The 27,286-nt window shown below is 37.8% G+C and overlaps 1 protein-coding gene and 1 long non-coding RNA gene across 9 annotated transcripts in view; both read right to left on the bottom strand.

Annotated features, from left to right (window-relative positions):
• TTLL7 (tubulin tyrosine ligase like 7) overlaps window positions 1-17,471 on the bottom strand; it is a 145,697-nt gene extending 128,226 nt beyond the window's left edge. For 7 of the 8 annotated variants that reach the window (XM_045036106.1, XM_019837310.3, XM_011284903.4 and 4 more), the window contains exon 1: window positions 17,066-17,471. The gene's annotated coding sequence lies outside the window, so the exon portion shown is untranslated. Of the gene's footprint in view, window positions 1-15,688; window positions 15,772-17,065 lie in introns of those variants that run through there. The other variant, XM_045036105.1, reaches the window with a different exon arrangement.
• Window positions 17,472-19,134: 1,663 nt separating this feature from the next.
• LOC123379673 lies at window positions 19,135-23,923 on the bottom strand. Its single transcript, XR_006584448.1, has 3 exons — window positions 23,863-23,923; window positions 21,375-21,481; window positions 19,135-20,299 (listed from the first exon to the last, which is right to left on the bottom strand). It is a non-coding gene; the product is annotated as an uncharacterized LOC123379673 (long non-coding RNA).
• Window positions 23,924-27,286: the final 3,363 nt, after the last annotated feature.

The following is a 27,286-nucleotide window of genomic DNA, read 5'->3' on the forward strand; positions in this document are numbered from 1 at the left end:
TTGAGCCACCCAGGCACTCCAACTGCTGTTTAAAGAGATACGTTATTTCATTTAGTCCTTATGGATTACTTTACTAATTCCATTTTATAGAACAGAAAACTGAGACTCAGAGAGATACAGTCAGTAACTTGCCAGAGACTTGGAGAGAACTGTTCAACTCTCAAAACCTTTCTTTGCACAACACCATGTTGCCTTCTGAACTGCAAATATCCCAAAGCCATCAGTCTGTTTCTTACAATTTTCAAACTCTGCTGAGAAAAAAGTCAAATAGTTCCTTTGCAAATCTGCATACTGGTATTGAAAGGGCCTCCCATGAATTCTGAGCTTTGGTATTTGTTTTTATTTTGCTTTCAAAAATGAACCTTGACCCACAGAGGCTCATGAAATCAATTTAGTGACATTCAGTAAGCAGTTTTTAAAAAATTTTTTTAATGTTTATCTATTTTACAGGGAGAGAGAGAGAGAGACAGAAAACAAAGCATGAGCAGGGGAGGGGCAGAGAGAGATGAAGACACAGAGTCTGAAGCAGGCTCCAGACTCCAAGCTGTCAGCACAGAGCCCATGAGCTGTGAGATCATGACCTGAGCTGAAGTTGGATGCTAAACCGACTGAGCCACGCAGGTGCCCCTCAGTAAGCATTTTTAAATGAAATAACAGAAGAGATAAAAATATAACAGTGCCAGATTGCATTGCATGCAATAGTATTAACTGTAAGTACTGAGTCTAGAAACTTTTATTTCTACCTGTGTGTGTGTGTGTGCGTGTGTGTATGCTATGGCAAGTAGTAAACGGTATTTCTTACCATGAGTTGCAGCCAAATATGTTTGAAAGTTATTGTAGGTAGGGATAAAATTACAGGATAAAAATACAATCCTGAAATAGTTATTCATTTTCTGATTTGCGTCCATTTACTTATGTTGTTCTTTAATCCTAGAACATCTTCCTTCACTACCCAGCATTCAAATACAGCTTAGTTGTCTCTTTGCCTTCTATCTCCTAAATGGAATTAATGGTTCTTTGGCGCATCACCACTGTTACAAGATCTACCACACTATATCATATTTTTAAAGTATTTGATTTAAAGTTCTTTGTTGGAAAGGGCAGTGTCTCTCATTCTCAGAAATATGAACACAGAGCCTGATACATAGTGAAGCTTAATACTTTTTACAGTTAGGGACAGCAGCTATCTATTATTTTACTCGTGAAATTTTGGAGATACAGAACTAAGAATGAATCTTAATTTTCTTTCTGAATAATCACAAATTAGCATCAGAGGTACTTTAATATCTGGTTTATCCACACCTGGTCTAGATGATATTCTTGTCTGCCAAAGCCTACATCAAAAAAGAAGGAGGACAAACTTTGAAACTGACTCTAATGGATTAGCTTACATGGTTTATACCAGTCTACTCTCTTACCTATTTTAATATTAAATCACCTTCTCTAATTCCTGTTTCTATACTTGCAATAAAATGAAATGATATGAAAATAGATTTATTGAACACTCACCAAATAAAATACCCTAAATAAGTTGTGGTTCATTTCCATTTTATGAATGGTAATAGGGAAAAAACATTTTTACTCAAATGCCAATCCAAAGGAAACAAAAAACCATTTACTCTCTCTTGATCTTAACTTCTGAACTCCATCGTAGTCTTTTTATCACCTATGTTCATCTAAATAAAGGCATTTTCTCAGGTCTTTCCCATTTCTTTATTGAAATATTGGAACCATGTAATTATTCAAAAAAGTATTTAAAAATATATATATAACATGTAAAATATGTAAATATATGTATACAAATACACAAAAATATGGTTTTAATATTTTATATTCCTGACCAGCCAAAAGTCGAATATTATCACAGTAATCTGAATAATCAAGACGTTTAACAGATACCATTCGCTAGATCTAGTAAGTACCAGGTAGTATGGAAACAACATATAAATTTAAATAAACTAGAACTAAAGTTTATTTAGCATTAGAAAAAAGTAATTTAAAATGATAAGAAGATAGAAATGAAAATTAAAATTGGAAGAATGCCAGAGAGCATGCTCCATAAAAATCTATTTCAGGAATCCATTTAAAAAATTCTGCCAGTCTTTCTGCAAAGTTAGCCTTCAAATTTTGTAGTTATAAATTTATGCAATCTTAAAATGTGAAAAAGAAAACCACATACCATTTCTTTGTTTCAAATTTTTGGCCCAAATCAAGTGGCTCAGCGATCTTCTACATTATGCATCTTCATGTAACATTATGGGCCCAACTATTAGAGTCAAAAGCCAGCCACGGCTGGAGCTGACTGCCAGACAGCATCGCTGATTCATCTCAGGAAGAAAAGGCTGCAGCATCCACAGTTCTGATGATGTCCAAAGAGGGTAAAGAATTGGTCATAAGCCAAGAATTTCCTCTTGGAGCGTAAACAGAAGGACTGTAAGCAGACATAGCTTACAGCTTGCTACATTTGAATCTTAATTCAAATGTGGTGCTTTGGAGGCCAAAAAAAAAAAAAAAAGGCGTGGGGGGCGGTACAGAGTAATAATTTCCAAAGCCATACTGTGACCCTAAGATTGACAGCTTAGGTATGTTTTTAGGATACAACGATGTTTTCCTTATTCATTTAATTCCACTAACAAGAGTTATGTGACTATTTCACCTATTCTACACTAAATATTTAAGTTTGTACTTTTTAAAAAATTTTTCTTTAATGTTTATTTATTTTTGAGAGAGAGAGAGAAAGAAAGAGAGAGAGAGAGCATGAGCAGAGGAGGGGAAGAGAGAGAGGGAGACACGGAATCTGAAGCAGGCTCCAGGCTCTGAACTGTCAGCACAGAGCCCAATGTGGGGCTTGAACTCATGAACCAAAAGATGATGACCCCAGCCGAAGTCAGACGCTTAACCGACTGGGCCACCCAGGGGCCCCTAGGTTTGTACTTTAAATATAACTCCCTCTAGGAAGCCTATAACAAAATAATTTCTTATTTCTTCATTTTAGTGCATTAGATTTCATATAATATTTATCTCACCCACCAAATATATACTTAAACATCATAGGGTTAAAATAATAACCCTTCATCTATTATGGAATATGAGGCAAACTGCATAAGCAGACCATCAGGATAAAAATGATGTGAACACTAGTCAGAAAGGGAGATTGAGTTACAAATGTGCTGGTGGGAAGAGGGGGGGAGGGTGCTATATGAACCAAAGAAGCTTTCTTTCTCAGCTTCCCAGTCCATTTAGCTGGCTCCTCAGAGAAATTAAAGGATGCAACCTAACAAAGGGACCCTAAACCAGAACCACATCCAAAACTCAAATGAGACACATAAATTATAGTCACAAAGAAAGGGAGGGAGGAAGGAAGGAAGGGACAGAGGGAGTGAGGGAGGGAGGGAAAGAAAGGGAGAGAGAAGAAGGAAGGAAGGAAGGAAGGAAGGAAGGAAGGAAGGAAGGAAGGAAGGAAGGAAGGAAGGAAGGAAGGAGAGAAGGAAGGAAGGTAGGTGTCCCTCTTGGTTGTCCCTCTTAATCACCCTCTAAAATTGTATATTGGAGATTTTACATATTATAGAGAAGAAATGCTCTTTGCCAAAAATCAAGCACTCATCTAGCTTTCCTATGAGACACTACAAATATGATGATGAAAGCAAGATTAATAAATAATTAGCACAAATCTAATCTTTCAATCTTGCAAAACTTCTTTGCAATTGACTTTTGTAATTCATTTTATAACCCATTTTTTGAGGACTTTAAATTTTTCTTTAACATTTATTTATTTTTGAGAGACAGAGAGAGACAGGGCATGGGACGGGCAGAGAGAGACGGAGACACAGAATCTGAAGCAGGCTCCAGGCTCTGAGCTGTCAGCACAGAGCCTGATGCGGAACTCGAACTCATGAAACGTGAGGTCATGACCTGAACCGACGTCGGATGTTTAATCGACTGAGCCACCCAGGCGCCCCTTAAGGATCAGTTTAAATCAAGAGTATACCAGAAGGCATTCCAATAAAGCAAGAGCTGTTTTCATATTTGCAGAAGTAGTGAGAATTAAAATTTATTGTATTATAATATATAACAGTATATATTAGTAATTAGTTGTTAATAATTGATAATTACATAATTAGTAAGACTACATTATATTATTTATATTATAAATAAATGATTATTCATTTAAACCCAGAAATTCTAATCTGGCAATGATGAAAATGGAAATTTCTAATATGAAAGACATTTAGCTGTGTTATTATCAAATTAGTTGCTTATAATTTCAAAACAGTTATGGGGCCTAGGATATAAACTTGATTCTAAATTCATTTGTTAGTTCAACACATATTAAAAGTACCTAATTGGCTCTGAACTTAAGACCATGACTTTCCTACTAAATTAGTTTTGACGAGAAAGATCTGGGCCCTTCATTATCTTGTAAGCCCCAGGAAGCAGAGAGGAGAACGTGCTGTACCCTCAGCAGCCTGCAGACATGGCAGTGAATCTGAGTTAGTCCTCTGTGGGTAGCCCCAAAAGGCTTTTAATGATGTGGAAAATATATACAGATTGTAGGCTTAAGGCATTCTCAGGGGATTACTACTGACAGAAAATTCTACTCTAGCAAAGATTCAGAAGATTTTAAAAAATCAAACACCTATTATGTTGTTCTGAGAGTTGCCTTTAAAAGACCACTAAGGAAGCAAACTAACCTTCTGGAATGCCTGCACACTTACTACAAACTAATTCTACTGCTCTGTTCATAAAGTCTAGGGCCTCTACTAACTGAGAATTTACCAAACCCCAACCATTTGGTTTCAGCCTCCCTCAATAGAGATTTGACTGGTGGTTTAAAAAACACTCTAGACAAAATATTTTGGTCTGAGGAAAAAAAAAATTAACATTTCTCTGTAAGAGAGGTGGAAGTGGTAGTTGAATCTCTTTTATGTGTACAGAAGGCTGTGCTTAGACGGGCATTTGGAGCCAAATTCCATGTCACAAGTTTGCGACTTCCATCACCCACCTGTGTGTGTTGGAACAAATGTCAAATTAACTTTGGAGGAAGTTTTCAAACTAGTCTAGAGTCATTCCTTTCATCTACTTCAGTGCAGGGCTGCATGGCCTTCTGTTTAGGTACCATATATTAGGTAAACTCCCATCACTCAGCCCAGCAGACTCCCAAATCATGGCATTCTTTGGCCAAAAACAAATAATTTAAGGGACTAAAACCTCAAATGCATTACCCCTCAAAATCTCAGCTAAGAAAAATGGTATGTATGAAGGAATTCTGAAAAGATATGAAGAACCTTCATTCTTTGAGCCACTGTAATAATGGCCATTCCCTAGATTAAGCCAGATTGTCAGAGTTGTATGCCTGGCCACACCACACTGCTGGTCACGGCCACCCTAACAGAACTTCTTTAGGAAGTTCATTGAGCACATACAATCTTTACCTACATCACAATGCTCTCAAGGTAGATGTTATTCTCATATTAGAGAAGAAAATAATCAGGTCTGCAAGGTTATTTCTCCCAGAGACACAGAGCCACACCATGGGCCTAGGTGAAGGACATAATAGTCCAAGAATCCTGCTGACTTTCAGTGTAAGGCTGTTGAGGACATTTTGCATTATGCTATACTGAATCCACTTTAAAAAAAATATATATATATATATATATATATATATAAAATATATATATATATATATAAAGTTTCTGCTATATATATATATATATATATATATATATATATATATAGCAGAAACTTTATTCTGGATTCTAGACAGGAAAAACTTTGTTCCTCTTAGGCAATTGGTCTGCTCCTCTCATAAATGAGCTTCTCAATCATTAAATCTTTCATGTTTTCCTCTTTGCCTGGAAGTTAGAAATTTTGGAATTAAATGTGTGCCCAGTTCTAATAAACATACCGGATTTCAGGATTTTGTGAGCTAATGTTTTCCCTAGCTCATTTCATCTCACTTTTTTCTTCACCGATATTCTCAGATTCTTTTTCATCTCATCTTACATGTACATCCTATTACAAACTATGTACCTTCAAATGGCATTTACCAAAAACTTGCAAAAATTCACCAAGTTGTACATTTTACTATATATAAATTATACTTTAAAAAGTAGTGAAGTACAAAAGAAAAGCCGTTTATAATAATCAAAATCAAAGGACAGCAGTTGAAATGTTTCTTATAACATCTTTGAGTCAATTCTTGAGAAAACATTCTAAATTACTTCATCCTTGTATAAGCAATAGCTGAAGTAATATTGTTATTCTATCTTATTATAACTTATAACTTAAAATATAGTTACATAAACATATGTGGATTTATTAACGTTAGAGTGGGGATAATTTTAAAGGATTTCATTTTGTAAAGACTGTATTGGAGGGTTCTCTTGGCCTTTTTACCATATTTATTCTAAGAGAGAGGAGTACATATTGGTGAGAAGGTGTGGAGGAAAAAGCGTCTTTTGTGAAATGGAAGTATTAGTGGAGAAAAAAGGAAAACGCGCACATGGAACAAGTTGGTTAACCCCGAGCCGAGTGTGAGACGCACACGCCCACACTTCTGGCTTCACTTTTCTCCTTGCCTTGGTTGCCTTAGTACTGATCCTCAATTTTTTTTGGTGTTGGAACCCTTTACAGTTTTTAATTTTGTTGACTTTGATTTTGGTTATACCTATTAATATTGACCCTATAAGAAACTAAAATTGATAGATGTTTAAAACCATTATGGGTTAACAAAAACAGATCTTACTTTAAAATAACTATAATTTTTTCAAAAAAAGAAATGAGTGGTGTTTTGTACTTTTTAAAATCTTTGTAATATCCTCTTCACAGAGCTGAGATTCTCATATCTGCTTCTGCATTCATTATGAGAGTCTGTTTTGGTTGAAGTATATGGCCTCATAGAGATATGTAGTAGGAGAAAGAAGTATTTTAATAGTCTCCTCAGGTAATTATGGATATTTGAATTTGATACAACATCCAAACTCAACAAACTGTAGTTTCTTAGTGCCACATGAGGCTAGTAGTATTCTAACAACCAGAACCAAATAAAGAAAGCACAACAAAATGGAAACTATAAACCAACATCTCTCATGAAGTTAAATGCAAAAATCTTTAATAAAATTTTAGCAAATTGTATGCAACAATGTGTGTGTGTGTATGTGTGTGTGTCATGTGTATATATGACCCAACAGGATTTCTTCCATGTATGCAAGGCTCATTCACTATTTAAAAATTAATCAATGTAATCTACCATACCAATAGGCTAAGGAAAAAAATCATATGTGCATATCAATTAATGCAGAAAAAACATTTGATGTAATTCAATATCCAATATCAGGATAAAAAGTTTCAGCACACTAGAAACAGAAGGGAAACTTTCTCAACCTAATAAAGTACATCTACAAAAAACCGATAGCTAGCATCATACTTAATAGTACAAGACTGAATAATTTTCTTTTAATATTGGGAACAAGGCAAGAATGTCTACTCTCAACATTCTTATTTGGCACAATACGAGAAGTTCTAGCTCTTGAAATAAGGCAAAAAAAAAATTAAAGATTTATTTTAACCTTAACATATTGGAAAGAAAGAAAGAAAACTGTGGTTGTTTGCAGATGATGAAATAAACAAATAAATAACTCTCAAAGGACCTACAATCCTAGATCCAAAATGTGAGTTCAGTAAAATTTCAGGATACAAGATCAACCCACAAAAACCAACTACATTTCTAGATATTGATAACAAAGTAATGAGAACACATTTTAAATGAATATCATTTACAGACACTCCAAATAAAATGATGTAATTAGGTATAAGTCTAACAAAACATTGGTAATATCTATATAATGAAAATTATAAATTGCTAATAAACCAATGAAAACCTAAATTGTGAAGACATTCCATGTTTAGACTGGAAAAATCAACACGGTAAAGATGTCAATTCTCCCTAAATTGATACATAAGTTTAAGACAATTCCTATTAACACATGGTAAATTATAGCAAATAAATACTACACTGGATATTTTTAAAAGGGACTCCTATCAAAATTCGGTTTAATTTGTTAAATAATTACACTAGTCATCATCACATAAGGTCTCAAAAATAATCATGTGGACTTTAAAGAATAAGGTGGAAAAGAATTAATAAACAGCAACTTGAAATAATTCTGTCAATATACTTTATTTTAAGTTCATGTATTTATTTTGAGAGATAGAGAATGGGAGAGAGAGTGTGCGCACGCACATGGGGGCAGAGAATCCCAAGCAGCCTCCGCACTATAACCATAGAGCCCTAAGCAGGGCTTGATCCCACAAACTGTAAGATCATGACCGAAATTAAGTCATTTAACTGACTGAACCACCCAGGCGCCCCTGTCAATGCACTTTTAAACTGCTCAAAGTAATCAATGCATATAAAAAACAAAAGCAAAAATAGACAAATGGGACTACATTAAACAAAAATCTTCTGTAAATCAAAGGACACAATTAATATGGTGAAGACAACCTATGGAGTAGGAGAAAATCATATACCCAATAAGGGGTTAATATCCAGAATATGTAAAGAATTCCAACAACTCAAAAACAAAAAAAAAATCACATAACCCATTAAAAAATGGGCCAAGGACCCAAATAGACATTTCTCCAAAGATGATGTACGGACAGACAACAGGCACATGAAAAGACGTCAACAGCACTAACCACCAGAGAAATGCAAATCAAAATCACAGTGAGATATCACTTCATACCTACTGGGATGGCTACAATGGATCAAGTAATCAATCAATCAATAACTGGTGTCGGTGAGGGTGTGGAGAAATTAGAACCCTTACACACTATTGGGAATGTAAAATAGTGCAACTACTATGGAAAACAGATGAAAGTTTCCCTCAAAATTAAAAATAGAACTACCATGTGATCCAGCAATACCACTTCTGGGTACGTATCTAAAATAATTGAAAGCAGGGTCTCAGAGAGATATTTGCACAGCTATGTTATTTTCAGTAGTGAAGAAGTGAAAGCAACCCAAATGTCCATTCACAGGTGAATGGATAAACAAAATGTGGTTTACATATACAATGGAATATTATTAGGCTTTAAAAAGGAGGGTGATCCTCACATATGCTACAAAATGAGTGAAGCTTTAGGACTTTAAGTGAAAGAAATAAATCACAAAAAGACAAATACTCTATGATTCCATTTATCTAAGGTATCTAAAGTAGTAAAATTCATAGAAGTAGAAAATAAAAGGGTGGCTACCTAGGGCTTGGAGAGGGGGGAAAGGGAATTGTTATTTAATTAGTTCAGAATTTCAGATTTGTGAGATGAGAAATTTCTGAAGATCTGTTTCACAACAATGTAAATATATTTAACACTGCCAACTGTATGCTTAAAAATGGTTAACATGGTAAATTTTGTCATGAATTTTTAATCACAATAAAAAATTATATAAAAATAATACCAAATATTAAGTGGAAGGAAAAGTTGCATTTGTGGAATACTTACAAAATGTTAGAAATAACCCAAATAATTATATAAATCACAATATTTTCATACTGCTCTGAAAGAAAAAGTTATTACTTTTTTCTTCTAGAAAACATGATAATCGCTCTCATACCACCATAATATGTACAGTCATATTAAAGACAGGAAAACTCTTGGACCATTAGGTAATTTTATTTGGACATCTAAATATATATATTCATAGATATTGCTAAGTATATTTGCTTAATTTTATTCCCAGTAGAAGCTAACTTTAGGAACCTTACTTCATATTTATAGTTATTCTGGTTCCTTATGTATACTAAAAACAAAATTCACAAACACACTCTCAAGCATGTTATTGAAGTATGCCCTACTATAACTAATGAAGAACATTTAACTTTTAATTCCTTAGTTAAGGGAGAAAATAGCTCTCACATATTCTATACCCAAGATAAATTTTTAAAAGACAAAATGCCTTCTATTCTGAAATGACAGCCCCCTCACATATGGAGCAGTAAACTTTTCTTTCTTCCCAAAATACTCATTTGGCACTGAGTTTTGACAAGTGAAAAAGCTTTTCTACATGCATACAGTTCATTTGATTTTAAGCACTGATCCCCCTCGCCTGCACATCAAGCTTTCCTTAATATTTAAGACATCTAGTATCCTTTTGTAGCAAGTTCCAGAAATAACTTGTTTCAACTTACCAAAAATAATGGGTTGAAATGTGTTTGCTGACCAAAGGGGATGCTGATATGGAGTAAATGTAGATGTCAGAGATTTTAAAAAGTATTCAATGAATTTGACAAGCCATTTTTTTCCCTCAAATACCCTAAAAGTAAAACCATTAAAACTATCCATTAAATGAATAAAGATTATCCTTTTATTTACATATAATAGTAAATGCTAGCATCTATTGTCAAAATCAGTATCTAAAGGGGCAGCTGTAGACCAATTTTAATGAATGTGCATGCAAATATGCCTGGTTTTTTTTCCTCACTTGATTTTTTATATTGTTGAAATGGAAGAAAGAATATTTAATATTCTAGATTGAGACATGCCAAGTACCTAAATACCATATTGTCATCTTGCATGTGATCAAATCTAAAAGCTAAATGAAAATGCCCCCATTTGGTTTCATGTAAACTAAGCTGAATATAGAAAGTGTCCAATTTCTATCGTTCCTCTCCAGAGTAGCTAGCACATATTTGTTGGGTAACTGCAGACTGACTGATTCTAAATATAAACTGAGATGTGTGCTAAAATTATTGTCCTGATTTTTTAGCAATCACTATGAGAATCACACATGGTTACAGATTTTATTTATTAAGTACCTTGAAAAAACAAGCTTAAATAATAACGACAAAATTACACATGAAAATTTTCCCATCAAATGAAATGATGTAAATTAAATCCACGTTTTCCTACCAATACTCCACACATATAACCATTCATAACACAAAATCAGTCAAACCTAGTACTAGGACCACATCAATTAAAGCAGATTTTACACAAATAAGTTTTAAGTGGGTTCACTCCTCTTACAAAAGAAAGATAGTGCTACCTTAAAAGAGAGATATATCTAAGCAGCTCTAAAATTCTAATCCAACAAAAAAACCTCAAAATAATCTTGAACCTGCTGCCTGGATTACTGCTGATCCATCTTCCAAATCTACAAATGCTGAATTTACTTTAAGAAGTCAATTTCACAGAAATACACTAATGGAGGAAAAGGAGAATTCATGTAAAAATAAGCTAATTCCATCTGGCTGAATTAGACCTGACATAGGTCAGGCTTTGCAAAGTAGTGAGTAAAAGAGATGGAAAAATTCAAAAGAATCCTTTGTCAAAAATAATGTTCCATTTCACATGGCTAAGCAGAGGAACAAAAATAACATGGAAGTTTGGAAGCTCAGGAGCCACAACACAATTTTAAAAAACCAAACAATGTGGACAGTTCAGCACACCCAGCGGAACAAGAATATCATCAATTTCAAAGGAAGGAGTTCTCACAGAGCTTTCAGTCAGCCTTAGAGAAGACCCAGTGATCACCTGACCACCTAACTCTAAACTTTCAAAGGAGTCAAAGGAACATAGGCCAACCAGTCACTTGCAAGTACAGAGTGAAGGAAAAAAGAATAAAACAGATTTATCACTCACCTTCTCAGAGCCTAAACAATCTCAACACCTTGGCTTTCTTAACTACTATGTGTACTATGGGCAGGAGTGTGTTAACAAATAAATGTCAAATGGGAATTAACAGAAATAAGGGTAGTGGAGAATAAATAGGCAAGCCTATTTAAATTTAAGTTTTTTAACTTTGAGTTAACCCTACGGAAACGGCTGGCTATGCCCAGTTCAACTTTGACAGATAATGCCTGAGAGGAATGGAAATAAAATACCACTTTCTGAAAGTTTAAGGAAATTGTTTTAAATAATAGTTCTCAACTAAGCACAGGGCAAATTCTTCGCAAAATACTGTGTACCTCAATGCCCGGCTTCCACCAGAAATCATCTGTCAGGTCCTACAAAGGGGAAGAGGGTGCCTATTTTGGATTTGTAAAGTTGATGGTTCGGTTTTCATTGTTTCCTTTCAGATCTCCCAAAACTGATGACATATTACATACTTGTGCAGGTTCCCTACTTGTGCCCTCAAAGCATATTCACATCCCAGTGACTCCCCTTCCATTGGTCCTCAGAGAAACTTAATGACGTCCCCACCTCAATGGCTTCCAGTATTCCAAGTAGGTGGAGGTGGGACTCAGAGGAAGCAAAGGTGAGAGACTGGGGGAATAAGAGATGGCCAAAGCAGAGGAGGTAATGTCACTCCATCCCTACAACTGCTGCAGTTAGGGGTTAGGGGTTAGTCTCTCTCCTTGAGGGAGATTTCCTTCGGTGGAGAGTTACAACAAGGGAAGGGAAGTGTCTGAATCCCAAAGGGAAATGCTGGGAATGTTCTCTGTGTGTCTCATTGGACACTGATCTCAAAGGCCGTCTCTAGCAGTGTACATGGGGAAGGGGCAGAAATCATCAATGTTCACTACACTCTCTTGTACCGTATACCCAGGGCTTCTGCTGAGAACCTGAAGGAGATCTGAAGTTCCCTCCCTCACCTATGTGGATTCTCTAAATTAGAGTACAAGAGTGTGTTCATATGCCTCGCATTACCAGGATACCGAAGTTGGAGACCTGGAAACCTGATACAGGCGGACAGAAGAAGGTGAAGTTTGAAAGAGATAAGGGTGGGGTAGATGCCGGAGGGGAGACTAAAGGGGAGGGAGTCGAGGTCTGCAGACACAGTGCTAAAACCAGAAAGTCATGTTTTCCCTTCTCTGACTATCACCTCCATCTGGCTGGCTCTCACCAAACATGTTCTCCAACCTATTGCCATCTCTCCACAGTGGCCCCCTACGCCTGCCTTTCTCACTACCAAGATTTTTTTTTTTAACTGAAGTATAGTTGACATACAATATTACATTAGTTTCAGGTGTACAACACAGTGATTCAACAACGCTATACATTAGGCAATGCTCACCACTACACCAAATAAGTGTAGTTATCATGTGTCACCATTCAATATTATTATAATATTATTGACTATATTCTCTATGACTACATTCAGTTGTTTCTTCTCATCCCTATGACTTCTTTATTTTATAACTAGAAGCTTATACCTCTTAATCCTCTTCACCTATTTTGCCAAGTACCAATAATTTAAGTAGTTTCTCCAATCAAAAGAAGAGGTTGCCTGAAAAAGTATAATCTGAGGAACCACAGACAGGAGTAACTGTTATTAATTAATAATATGCCAATATCTTATATTTAATTTGTAATGTCCAAAGAGAACATGATGAATCCAATAGAGCTTCAAAACTTGCATAAAGTAGCCAAACTACACATCACAAGAAAAGAAGCTGTGACTGGGTGGTGACAGATATTAACTAGACTTAGTGTGGTGATCAATCGTAATATATGTAAATATCAAATGATATCAAATCATTATGGTGTACACTTGAAACTAATATGTTATATGTCAATTATATCTCAATTTTTAAAAAAAAATTTAAACTAAGAATTCATACTTTTTAACCTAGAATTTCATTTCTGAGACTCTATCCTAAGAAACCAATTTCTAAAATATAGAAAAGAGCTTATGAACAAAGATGTTCATCACAGCATTACTTATTATCGTCAATAATATAGCAACATTGAGGAATGGTTAAGAAATTATGGTACATCTACCTAATGGAATATTATGTAGATATTTTAGAAGTTGGCTGTCTAGTTGTAATTAAGTGAAAATTAATGTTATAAAATGTAAAGTGAAAATATTTTAAAAAGGAATATATATATCATGATTAAAACTATGCACAGAAAAAAGAGGGGGAGGAAACATCAGAATCACATCAAAATATTAATACTGCTTATCTTTGTTAGTACAAGCATGGTGATTTTTTGCCTTTTCATATTCTTATAGCTTCCAAATTGTTCATAAATCTATAATGGAAAGGGAAAGCTTTTTGCAAGGCAAGCTTCTCTGAAAGAGGAAAAATGTTACTTGAATAGAAAACTCCTTCTGGGGGCGCCTGGGTGGCGCAGTCGGTTGAGCGTCCGACTTCAGCCAGGTCACGATCTCGCGGTCCGGGAGTTCGAGCCCCACATCGGGCTCTGGGCTGATGGCTCAGAGCCTGGAGCCTGCTTCCGATTCTGTGTCTCCCCATCTCTCTGCCCCTCCCCCGTTCATGCTCTGTCTCTCTCTGTCCCAAAAATAAATAAACGTTGAAAAAAAAATTAAAAAAAAAAAAAAAAAAAGAAAACTCCTTCTGGGTTGAGTTGACAACTGATCTTTTTAATATCAGAACCCAGGAAATACAGTATTTTCTGGAAGAGCACTTGGAGCAAGGAATATGGAGAATGTGAGCAAGACTAGCCAAAGAGAAACCTAGCGAGCTTAGTAACCTACATTAGTTCCCTATGATTACCAGATGAGGAGTGGATTTCCCTGCCTGATATGTAAGGTTCTTGACAATTTGTCACTGGGTAGCCAAATAGTCTATGAGCACTTAGCTGAACCTCCTTGTCTGGCTTTCTCTTTACCTATCCAAACCCTTCCCATCTTGCAGAGTGACTGAATTCACTTCCATCCATGAAGAGTTTCCTGATCCTCTTATGAACCCCCATCTCTATGATTTCTCCTTATTAAGGTGTTGATATAGCATTCATAGCACCACCTTTTTCTGGTCCTAGACCAGTTCTAATTATTTTGTTAATTACTCCTGTGTAAGTAAATATCTCCCCAATTAGACTTTAAGGTCCTTGAAGTCGAGAATTGGAATGGTTTGCAGACCATAGTCATTGGACAAAACATTCAGACATACAGGAAGAGAGAGAGGAGAGAGAAAAGATGAAGTGCTAAAGCCAGGTTGGTATTATACTCATACTCGGTGATGTTATCTAAATAAAATGTGTTGCCTCGGTTTTAAAAGGTTCCCGCTGACCCTTCACCACTAGGACACGTACTTTCTTTTGCTTTTTTTTAACAGCAGTGGGATTGTAGTTTTGCTTATTTATTCCTACCAAGTCTGCTGTCCTCCTGGGAATTAAACAGATTGGACTGCAAAATGCCTCACCAAGGTTCAGGATATAGTCTACAGCCATATAAAGAACAAAAAGAAATGACTTCCTAGGAATCAAATTTAAGACTAATCACAACATCCTACTTCTCTTAAAGTCTTGGGTGAACAACAAATACAAATTTGTGTCTCCATTTTATGGCCTTATTTAGGCAGTGGGCTTTAGTCTATCAATATCCTCATTAATAATTCTCCAATGTAAGTAGTTCAATACTCTATACATGATGGACTAAGATGATTATGTTCCTATCTGCCATCAAATATTATTCCAGTACTAAGAGAATAATGAGCATTTGCACTATAGCAACCTGCCCCCAGAGACATCAACAAGAGTTTCATATCTTAAGAGAGAATACATAAATCGTAAGTGAAAGCAAACCAAATGGCCAAGCAATAGACAAAGCAAAACCCAGCGTCCATTATTTTTTTCAGAAAGAGCACACAGGTCAATTATAACTGTTCACTCTGAAGGGCAGGGCAAAAATAAATCAATGCAGTTTCCCACTATACAGAACTACATTTTGCTACAACACTCATTTTGCTAAGTCAATGCTTGTCCAGATTCCACCACTCACTAGCTATATGATCTTGAGTCTTCTCTGTATTTCAGTTCCTTAGTCTGTAAAATGGAGTTATCACCTACGATGCCAAATCACAGCTGTAAAGAATCAAATAACATTATCAGTCTGAGTTTATCTGTCACCCTATCATGGGATGACACACCCCACAAAAATAGTTCAGTCACACATCCTATGAACTAAATACCTGTTCTCGTTGCAAATGTTTTCTCTAAAGTTTAAGAAGAAAAAAAATATTTCCCGTTTTTTTTTTAACTTTCCTAATTGGTTTTTCCAACATTTGAGCAACCACCATTTATCACTGCCAACTATGTGTTAAACATCTCCTGCTACGACCTAGCTCTTCTATGCAGTGTTGTCCAGATAATATTTTTTGGCATATGGTTTCTAAGAAAATAGGTTTTTTTCCATGCAATTCAAAGAATGCTCTTTCATACTAAAAGAACAATAATTCCATACACAGTTAGTTTACAGGTTGTTGCTATTGTTTGAGATTACTCACATGAAAATTAATTTTATGTTGAACATCTAATAGACCATATATAGGTACACTTACACTGGGACACACAACTCCTCCTTACGGTGAAAGATCCATGGGATTTGGAGTCACGGAGACTTGCATTCAAATTCCTGTTCTGTGACCTTGAGGAGCTAATTTAACTTCCAGCCTCCTCACTTTCCACCTTTGGTTCTAGGTTGTTGTGATGATTTAATGAAATAATATTATCTAAAAGTAAGTGTCCAGGCTCTGCAAGTATTATTTCCTGCCTCCCTTAAATCTTTTCCTCCTATACCAAGACCAATCAAACCCACTCTGAACCCAAGACAACTTGCACACAGCATCTATTTCATACATTAGCGGGGAAACGCTAGGCGAAGAAAAACTGAGTGGACGAAGGCGTGAATTAGGCATCTAATGGAGCAAGAAGTAAAGAAACTGACAAGGGCCCCCTGCTTCACTCGCAAGTGCGAAAAACACACTAATGTGACACACTTTGAAGACTGCACCGCACACTCACAGAGGTTCGTACCATGCTGTGGGAAAAGGACAAAATACAGAACAAGCCAGCAGGGAGCTTTCTGGTTCACCCCACCCGACCCTGCCCGCCCAGTGGCACCTCTGAAGCCTAGAAACTGAGGTGAGAGCACAGCAACTGACCCCGTCCCCCTGCCCTCCCCCATTCTGCCCAAATCTCTCTCGGGGCACGAATGCTGCTGAATCATTAGCCCTAACAGTACGAGCTCCCGGCTGGGCTGCTCCCACGGGAGCCAGTGTCCCTAGAGCTGTGACCGTCCCCGGTGGGGGGCCGAGACCTCGGGGTGGGGTGGGACAGTGAAAGGGGGTCTGGGAGGATCGGAGCAGCAGGTACTCACCCGGGTGAGGAAAGCCCAGCCCCGGTCCTCGCCTCCGCGCTGCAGGCGGTCCGTCTGCGGCTCCCCCGCGTCCCGGATCCCCGCGGGCGGTCGCCCCCGGACCCCTCAGCCAGAGCTGGTGGTCCGCTGCTCCCCTCCGCGGGCCCGCCACCCTAGGCAGCCACGGCTCGGGGCTGGGGCGCTCCACCCAGAGCAGCTGGAGCAGCTGTCGCTGCCGAAGGGGGTGGTGGCTACCGACGGGCCAGACCATTAGTGGGCTGCGACCGGGGGTGCGCGACGTGCGGAGAGGGGCGGACGCGGAGGGCGCCCAGGCCCGGCGACGGTTGGGAGAAACCAAGGCCGAGAGGACTCTGCCGCCGCCCAGCAGCGCCGGGAGGGCTTGGGGGGTGGGGGGCAGAAGGTACCAACCCAGGAGCCCCTGCTCTCCCTGGCTGTGGACTGAACACAATCCTTTAGATTTTCCGGGCACCCCCCCCCCTCCCGGTTTGCCTTGGTCCCGCTCAGGGCTCCTTTCGAACGCGGCAAACAGTGGACCTAGCGACGGGTGCGCCTGGGCGGTGTCCCCTCCTGGGGGGATGCGAAAGGGCGCTGGCCTGAGCCCTGCCTTCGTGCCGCCCTCTGCTCCGCGGTGGGGCCCGGTGGCGCCAGTTCCTGGTGCATACCTTACTCCAGACGTCTTACCACAAATCAGAGGGGGCATCCGAGTCCTTGAAGGGGTTCCTCAGACCTTTTACCCAAGCATCTTTGTGGAGCAAAGAATTAAAAGGTATCCACGCCCAGCCTGAAAGTTAGAAAATAAAATCAAGTGGGCCCCATCCGATAGGTGATTTGTAGATCCAGGAAAATAAGGGACAGTTTTGAATCGTTTACAGTCGTTCCACAAATGTTGAACCACGGCAGTTGGAAAAAAAATGTGGATTTAGGAAGCCCCTTTAAAAGCTCTATAAAAGATTATTAAAGAAAGTCAAAAATATGTCAGGTTCATTGTTCACCATTTTAAAGATTAGTGTCTTGGGAAAGGGGAGGAGATAGTATCCTAATATGAAATGAACTTCATAGAGCTAGGAAGAGAAGTTCCCACCAGGACATGTCTTAGACTGCTGTGAAAGCCCGTTTGTGGTCCCTTGGTCCCTGCCCAGGTCACAACCAGGCATAAGCAGACTCATTTCAGACCATGGTAAAATTTAAGACAAGTGTATAGTTTTCTTTATCAAAACAAACAAACAAACAAAACAAAACAAAACAAAACAAAAACAGAGTTGGCAACTACCTTTAAAATGTAATTTAATGGAGTAAAAAAAAAAAAAAAAGACCCTCAAAATACATCGCCCCCAATAGAAATTCCACAGTTAAAAGCCATTTTCTCTGGATTAAGATTTGTCCTTTTTTGAGTTAACATAATCTTTTAACATAAACTGAGCACATACTATGGACCAAACACTGTACTGAGACTGTTTCCAGTTTTATTCATTTATTCTTCTTTGTTTTCAATGTTTATTTTATTTTTTAATTTTTAATTTTATTTATTTATTTATTTTACTTTACATCCAAATTAGTTAGCATATAGTGCAACAATGATTTCAAGAGTAGATTCCTTAGTGCCCCTTACCCATTTAGCCCATCCCCCCTCCCACACCCCCTCCTGTAACCCTATGTTTGTTCTCCATATTTATGAGTCTCTTATGTTTTTCTCCCCCTCCCTGTTTTTATATTTTTGTTTCCCTTCCCTTATGTTCATCTGTTTTGTCTCTTAAAGTCCTCATGAGTGAAGTCATATGATATTAGTCTTTCTCTTACCAATTTCACTTAGCATAATACCCTCCAGTTCCATCCATGTAGCTGCAAAATTTCATTCTTTTTGATTGCTGAGTAGTACTCCAGTGTGTGTGTGTGTGTGTGTGTGTGTGTGTGTGTGTGTGTGTATACCACATCTTCTTTATCCATTCATCCATCAATGGACATTTGGGCTCTTTGCATACTTTAGCTATTGTTGATGGTGCTGCTATAAACATTGGGGTGCATGTGCCCCTTGGAAACAGCACACCTGTATCCCTTGGATAAATACCTAGTAGTGCAATTGCTGGGTCGTAGGGTAGTTCTATTTTTAGGTTTTTGAGGAACCTCCATACTGTTTTCCGGTGGCTGCACTAGCTTGCATTCCCACATTTATTCTAAAAACTCCTGTAAAATTGGTGATATTGTTGGTAGGTTTTTTTTTTTTTTAATGTTTACTTATTTTTGAGAGAAAGAGTGCAAGCAGGGGAGGGCAAAGAGAGGGAGACACATAATCTGAAGCAGGCTCCAGACTCTGAGCTGTCAGTACAGAGGTAGACACGGGGCTTTATATCAGGAACCATGAGATCGTGACCTAAGCCGAAGTTGGACACTTAACCGACTGAGCCACACAGATGCCCCAATATCATTGCTAGTTTTTAAACAGACTAGGCTCAGAAAGTTTGTCATGCTGGGTTCACATCTCATAAATAATGAGCAGCAGAGGAAGCATTGCAATCAGACTAGTGCCTTTCCACTAGAATGCCTCAGGGAAACATATACTAAGCTTTATCATAACCATGATTGATCCTTGAATGTGAGTTTACTTATCCTTTCTTTATGAAAACTGCGGATACTTAAGTATCTAAGGTGGATGTCACCCTGAGGTTAGGAGTAGGAATCAGAAAGAAGAGGCTGTACTTCCCCCAGAACTAACGTGGAAACATCAATTTCAAAACAAACAAAAAATGCATGATTTGGGTCATGTGAAGTTGAGGAGAAATTCTCCACTGCCTTTTTGTTAATCATTTTTACATCATCATTTACACTGTGTTGTGCTTTACACTACCCTTAAACTATTGTTCAATATTATACTTTGCATTATTGTTCTTCCCAGAAAAGAACAAGAGTTTTTAAATGGACTTAATGTCATGGGTCCTCATATACTTTAGCAGAATTTAAAGTAATAGGGCATTAGTAACTGTCACATCATGTTAAGGAAGCTTTTTGAAAAATAAGGAATAAAATTAAATCCTTACCTATGTTGTGTCATTGTTCTTATGTTGACTGTTATTGTAAATGTTCACACATCAGTCCCAGCAAAACAGAAATCCCCAGAGCTCCATGTTGCTGAGGAGCCCGTGTCTAGATCCCTAGTGAGGCCAGGCGGCTATGACTCAGAGTGGGGATGGCTTCAGCCTCCGAAATGTGTGACTCTTCTCTCCACATGCAGTTGTTTCACTTTCAAAGGGGACACAAAAGGAGACAAGTAGCCAAGATGCCTTTGGAATTAGTATTCTCTGTCTGATTGACAGGGATATAAGAAAGAAGGATAAGGTCTCAGGTGGTTTACCTGAGACCACGCTGGGATTTAGAACCTGGTTATCAGTGACATCTCCAGCCATCCGTTTGTATAAGTTGAACTTCGTGGAGTGTATATTTCTAAATGAAGAAGGAAGGGGACATGCTGTGCCCGTGACCTTGAGAAACCGGCAAAAGGAAAGGAGGGAATGGTGTGATGCCTGCGTTCCCTACTCTCCCACAGAGTCTGCAAATGCTTTTGAGCATGTTGGGGAAAGAAGTTAGGGCCAGAAAGTGAGGAATTATTTTCACAAATGACTTTGTGGGATTTCGAGTGTAAGATGTATTACTATGGGCCCTAGTGACACAGAGCCAGGGAGAGGGCCATTCTCTCACCCAGTCTGCCACAGACCGTTGTGCAACCTTGCCACCAATAAGGAATGGCTCCACCAGTGAAGGCATATTCTCATAAAGGGCATTGGTGGCCAATATACAGTCAAATGTGTTGACTAGGAACCCCGAGCCGTAGAGCATGAGTGGAATTATTCTGGAGCACCTGGGAGACCCAGCTGAGTATTTCCTGTCCTAAATGAGGGAGCTTGGGGGCGGGAAGGGATGACTATTAAACTTAAGGTGATTATTAAATCTTATTTAGGCAGCATTATTAGGGTGAATTTATTTGTATTCACAAAATCAGCATGCGGACATTCAAATAATATCACTGTTAAAATGATGTTAATAAGAGAGCCAAAGAGAAAGAAAATACTTAGTACCTTTGATAAAACTACAGTGGTGAGCCACACCATGTTGAACTTTTTGATTCAATAATAACTAAGTAACTCCTTTCCAACCGGGCCCTTCAGAATGGCTCCCCCAAGGAAGGGTGACAGAAGGGCCATTCTGCTACCAGCAAAGTAGTGACCAGAGAATACACCATCAACCTCCACAAGTGCAACGACAGAGTGGGTTTCAAGAAATGTACTCCTCGGGCGCTCAAGGAGATCCGGAAACTTACCACAAAAGAAAGGGGAACAACAGATATGTGCATTGACGCCAGGCTCAACAACGCTGTCTGGGCCAAAGGAATAAGGGGTGTTCCATTCCATATCCATGTGCAGTTGTCTAGAAAACATAACAAGGATGAGGATTCACCAAACAAGCTCTATACATGGGCTACCTGTGTACCTGTCACCACTTTCAAAAATCTACAGAAAGTTCAGGTGGATAAGAACTAAACGCTGATTGTCAAATAAAGGAAATGTCTGGGAGTCCTGAGGCATCTTCCCAGTGCTGGTGTCTGCAAAACTTGAGTCCCGCTCCGGAGAAAGAGCTGAAGCCGGCAGCTCCTTCCCACATTTGGGGAAGCGGTTTTCAGAGCTGACACTTCCCTGCCCCACTTCCCAGATCTGCCGCAGCAGAGTGGTTACTGTGCAATGGCCTGATACAAATCATTTTCTTCTGGATCTTCACGGAATATACTGTTCAAAGTTTTACAGACCTGGATAAATTCTCTCTGGAATTAAAAAATACACATATAGCAGCATAACCAGAAAAAAAATATTAATACAAACTATGTGTTGGCCAACACACTAAGGTGTGTGGTGATGTTAACATCCCAAGTTACTCTTATTGAGAATATTTAATAGTGTCATTTCTGTTTGCTTTTAGCTATCACTTTTTTTAATGTTTATTTATTTATTTTTGAAAGAGAGAGCAAGAGCCTGAGCAGGGGAGGGGCAGACAGAATCCCAAGCAGGGTCTGTGCTGTCAGCACAGAGCCCAATGAAGGGTCAGAACTTGTGATCCATGAGATCACAACCGGAACCGAAATCAAGGATTAGACGCTTAACCAACTGAGCCACCCAGGCGCCCCTAGTTATCACCTTTTAAGTCATAGTGTTTTTGAGGTATTATTATTATTATTATGTGAAGTACCATTTTCAGCCTCATTTAATAGATGAAGAAACTGAGAATTACAACAATTAATTCGTCAAAGGTAACACAGCTAGAAAGTGGCAAAGCCGGGTTTCAAACCCAAACCAATGCATGACATCACTCTCCACATACTTTTACTGCCTCCTGCTACATAGAAAGCAAGCTGTACATTGCATTTTCCTCTACAATAGAAAATCTATTTTGTATGTGTTTTAAAATCTATTTTCAACTCTCATTCTTCAAAGGAAATGAGTCATTTCTTAAAGAGGATTTAAATGAGAGTCCTCCCAGTGGAAACATTGGGTACCCTTTTCTAGGTTTCTGTGCTCAGAAAAGAAACGCTGAAACAAGAAACGACCACTGCAGCATAGAGTTAGCCAGTGTTTCCAAATTCTTGCTAAAAATTCTCATTTTAGGAACTCTTGGGTGAGACCTTGGAATCTGTATTCTTATTAAGCACCATAAGTGATTCTAATGCACAATCATTTGACCAGTGTGACCACACCATACAGGACAAGAACAACATGTGGCTCACAAACGTCCAGTCTGCTACACTTAACCCTTTAACCCCACCCACCACTTGTTGAAAAGGAAATGGGAGACCAGTATTTAAAACCCACTATACAGGGAGCATGGGTGGCTGAAGTCAGTTAAACGTTTGACTCTTGATTTTGGCTAAGGTCCTGATCTCACAGTTCATGAGTTCAAGCCCCACATCAAGCTTTGCGCTAACAGTGTGGAGCCTGCTTGGGATTCTCTCTCTCTCTCTCTCTCTCTCTCTCTCTCTCTGCAACCCCCCACCCCCACACCGTTCTCTCTCTCTTTCAAAATAAATAAATAAAAACTTTAAAAAGATAAATGAAACCCACTATACATAATTACACTTATTATAAAAAAATGTATTTATTAAATTGCTACTGCCAGGGTGCCTGGGTGACTCAGCTGGTTAAGCATCCAACTCTTGGTTTCAGCTCAGGTCATGCATGATCTCAGGGTTTTCTGAGTTCGAGCCTTGCTTTGGGCTCTGTACTGACAATGGGGAGCCTGCTTGGGCATTTCTCTCTCTCCCTCTCTCTCTGCCCTTCCCCTATTCGCTCTCTCTCCCTCTCTCTTAAAATAAATAAACTTAAAAATAAAAAAAAATAAATTGTTAACTGCCTTTTTCAGTATTACTTTGATCATTTTGAAAATTCTTCAAAAATTCTCAAGTTAAAGATTATGCTCATTCACAATTACTATTATATGTAGATACCTGGAACTCTTTTCAATTATTACATGGTATTTTACATAAGAGAAAAAAGATACAAATTAAAACAACATTAAATTAACTTACTAAATTTTGGAGAATTAACATGTTTGTAACAGTAAGTTATTCCATCTAACATAAATAGGCTTCTTCATTTGTTTATATTTTATCTTGCATTTCCCAAGAACATTTTTCTACTTTTTAAGATTTTATTTGTAAATAATCTCTGCACCCAATGTGGGGCTCGAATCTGCAACCCCAAACCCACCCACCCAAGAATATTTTTATAGTTTTGTTCATATACGTTCTGCACCTTTCTTACCAAATTATTTTTTTAGCATTTGTCTTCTGAATGAAATATTCTTCCCATTTCCTCTTCTGTGAGATTTTGACCTGAATAGAGAGAGAGATTGGTTATTTCTATAATTTCTTTTTTATTAATCCAACACACCAAAGTCTCTTATTACTTGTTTTCTTCAGGAGAATCTTTGGGTTTTCTAAGAAGACAGGCATATCATCAGTATCTGGAACTTTATCTCTTTTTCCATTACTTACATCCATTATTTTATTTACATTTATTGGAATCACCAATACAAGTGATTATAGCGATGCCTGTCTCATTCCTGATTTTATTTTATTTTTTTCTAAATGTTTATTTATTTTTGAGACAGAGAGAGACAGAGCATGAACGGGGGAGGGTCAGAGAGGGAGACACAGAGTCCGAAGCAGGCTCCAGGCTGTGAGCTGTCAGTACAGAGCCCGACAAAGGGCTTGAACTCACGGACCGTGAGATCATGACTTGAGCTGAAGTCGGACACTTAACCGACGGAGCCACCCAGGCGCTCCTCATACCTGATTTTAAGTGAAAGATTTAATTTTTGCCATTTAAGATGTTATTGGGCTTTTCTTCATTACTTGAAGTAATTTCCTTCTGTTTCTGTTTTGCTTCAAGTTTCCCTTGGCATCAGTTGCTTGACCTTTGTCTGATGTCTTCCCACCACCTATGGATAATGGTTGGGTTTTTCTCCTTTAATTTTTAATGGAATCAATATGGAGATCGACTTCCTGGAATTGAACTGTCTTTTCATTCCTCTTATAAAGACTGTTTTGCCATGGTGGATTAGTCTTTTGATTCACTCCACCATTCTGTTCTCTAATATATTATTTAAACATGTGGCTTTTGTAGCTAGAGCTGAAGCTGGCCTGCACTTTGTCATTGTTGCTATTGTTGCATTCTCCCTTTGGCTTTGGTATTTAAGACAGTCTGGGTTCATAAAATTAACTGGAGAACTTTCAATATTTCTCCAAGTCCCACAATAGTTTAAATAATATAGGAATCATCTATTCTTCGATGGTCAGATTAAAAATTCAGCTGTGAATCCATCTGCCTGCTGCCTTTTTCAATAGGAGACCATTAATCACTTCTTCCATGTCTTCTATAATAATTGGTCTACTTAAGTTTTCACCTCTTTTATGTCATTAGCGATAATGTACATTTTCCTAGGTAAGTATTCTTTTCTAGTTTTTTCTTTTTTTTAAGGTACTGCTCCAGAGTCACCTTTAGTGTTTACCTAAAATTCTTTTCATCTCTTTCCTAATTTCACATTGTTAATCTTGCTTAATTTTTATTTCATTCTCTTTATCATACTCACATGGTATTGATCTATTTTATTAATCTCTTTAATGAGTCCATCTTTGAATTTATTATTCTTTTCTATTTTATTTATTTTAATAATTTCAGCCTTTATCAATATTAATTCCCTCTTCAAAGTTTTTTTGTTTTTGTTTTTGTTGTTTTTGTTCTTACTTGAATTCATTAAGTACTTAAATCCTTCCTTCTTTGTTCACCTTTCTGCTTCCATAATTAAGGGCAACACATTTTCTTCTGAATTCAGTTTTGCTGTTCCCCATTGTTTTAGTATAGTGTTTATTTTTCCAATGCTTTTGAGCATTTCCATATTTCTCCTTGCTGTGATCTAAATGTTACGCACCCATCAAATTTGTATCTTCAAATCCTAACCTCCAAAGACAATGGTATTAGGAGGTGGGGCCTTTGGAAGCTGCGTAAATTATGAGGATGGAGCCTTCATGAATGGGATTAGAGCCTGGATAAAAGAAGCTCCAGAAATATCCCTAGGACCCTCCACCATGTAAGGATACAATGAGAGGTGCCTGCTATGAACCAGGAAGAGGACCCTCACCAGAAGGCAACCATACTGACATCTTGATCTTGAATTTCCAGCCTCCAGAACTATGAGAAATAAATTTTGTTATTTAAATTTACCCAGTCTAGGGGAACTGGGTGGCTCAGTCAGTTGAGCTTCCGACTTCGGTTCAGGTCATGATTTCAAGGTTTGTGAATTAGAGCCCCCCCACGTTGTGGAGGAGCTCCCATCCTTACTGTTCCACTCTACTGCCTTACCAAGAAAGAGAAGCTAGTATATTCCATCCCATTTGTGGATCCAAGTATCCCAGACATATGACATTTTGTCACCAGGCTAATTCCTTAGGAAAACCCGTTCCATTTGCCAAGCAAATAATACAAAATTAAACTTGCAAACCTTTTGGCTCACCCTCACATTCCAAGAAGAGTAATTTCCTTAGAAGTATAAGGAATGAAAATCTGACTCACAACAAATAATTCTATCAAATATAGTTCTGTACTGCCTCTGACTTTGCCTTTCAGCTTAAATCACTGCCAAGACTAATAGATCCCATAATACTTTCAGGATATAGAGAATAATTAGTGAAATTCATCTCATGGTACAAAATTTTAAAAAGTATTTTTGGGGTGCCTGGGTAGCTCAGTCAGTTAAGTGTCCAACTTCAGCTCAGGTCATGATCTCACAGTTCATGAGTTCAAGCCCCGTGTTGGGCTCTGTGCTGACAGCTCAGAGCCTGGAGCCTGCTTCGGATTCTGTTTCTCTCTCTCTCTGCCCCTTCGCTGCTTGTGTTCTGTCTCTCAAAAATGAATAAATGTTAAAAAAAAATTTAAGTATTTTTGAAACTAGGGAACATCTATCTTCCAAGGCTATTCTCTTTTCCTTAAAGTATCATATAATAATCCACATGATAGTTTTGCAATATAGGTTCCCTAATATTGTTGCCGATTCTTCTCTTATAACTCACTGCCAAAACAAAATAGATTAGCATCTCACATTTTCATTATTATCTAAATATTCAAAACTAAAACCAGGAATATGGAAGGACACAAACAAAAACAGAATACATCCAAAAATGGATAATTTGATACATAAGACCTTTCTTATTTTGTGGTCATTTGCCTATAATTCCAATAAGAACATTGTCTTGCATATAACAAATACCCAATAAATATTTGTTGAACAAACAAATGAAATCTTGATTGTAACAGATTAAAATCAGCAAATCAGCAATATTCATAAGCATAGTAGAAAATTATTTTTCTTGCCTGCCTCAAACATATTCATCCTATACCAGTGATATGACACCTGTTTTGGTGTATTTCTATCTACCATTTGTATAAACATGGTGTCTTCTTAAAACCAAAAGATAAACACGAGGACAAAACTAACAAAGCAGAGATTCTCCAGGACTCTGAATCTAGAGGATAGTTGGAATTCATTCCTCCCAGTAAAGGTAACTTAGCAAGATAATTAAGTAGTCCTTGTTGTCTGGACACTTGGAATTATTCTAGTTCTTGTAGTATTCTAGTTCTTGTATAATTTAAGCTTGATTCTTTAACTTACCCATGGATTTTATTGATT

Source organism: Felis catus, chromosome C1, assembly GCF_018350175.1.
Source record: "Felis catus isolate Fca126 chromosome C1, F.catus_Fca126_mat1.0, whole genome shotgun sequence".
Classification (NCBI taxonomy): Eukaryota; Metazoa; Chordata; class Mammalia; order Carnivora; family Felidae; genus Felis; species Felis catus.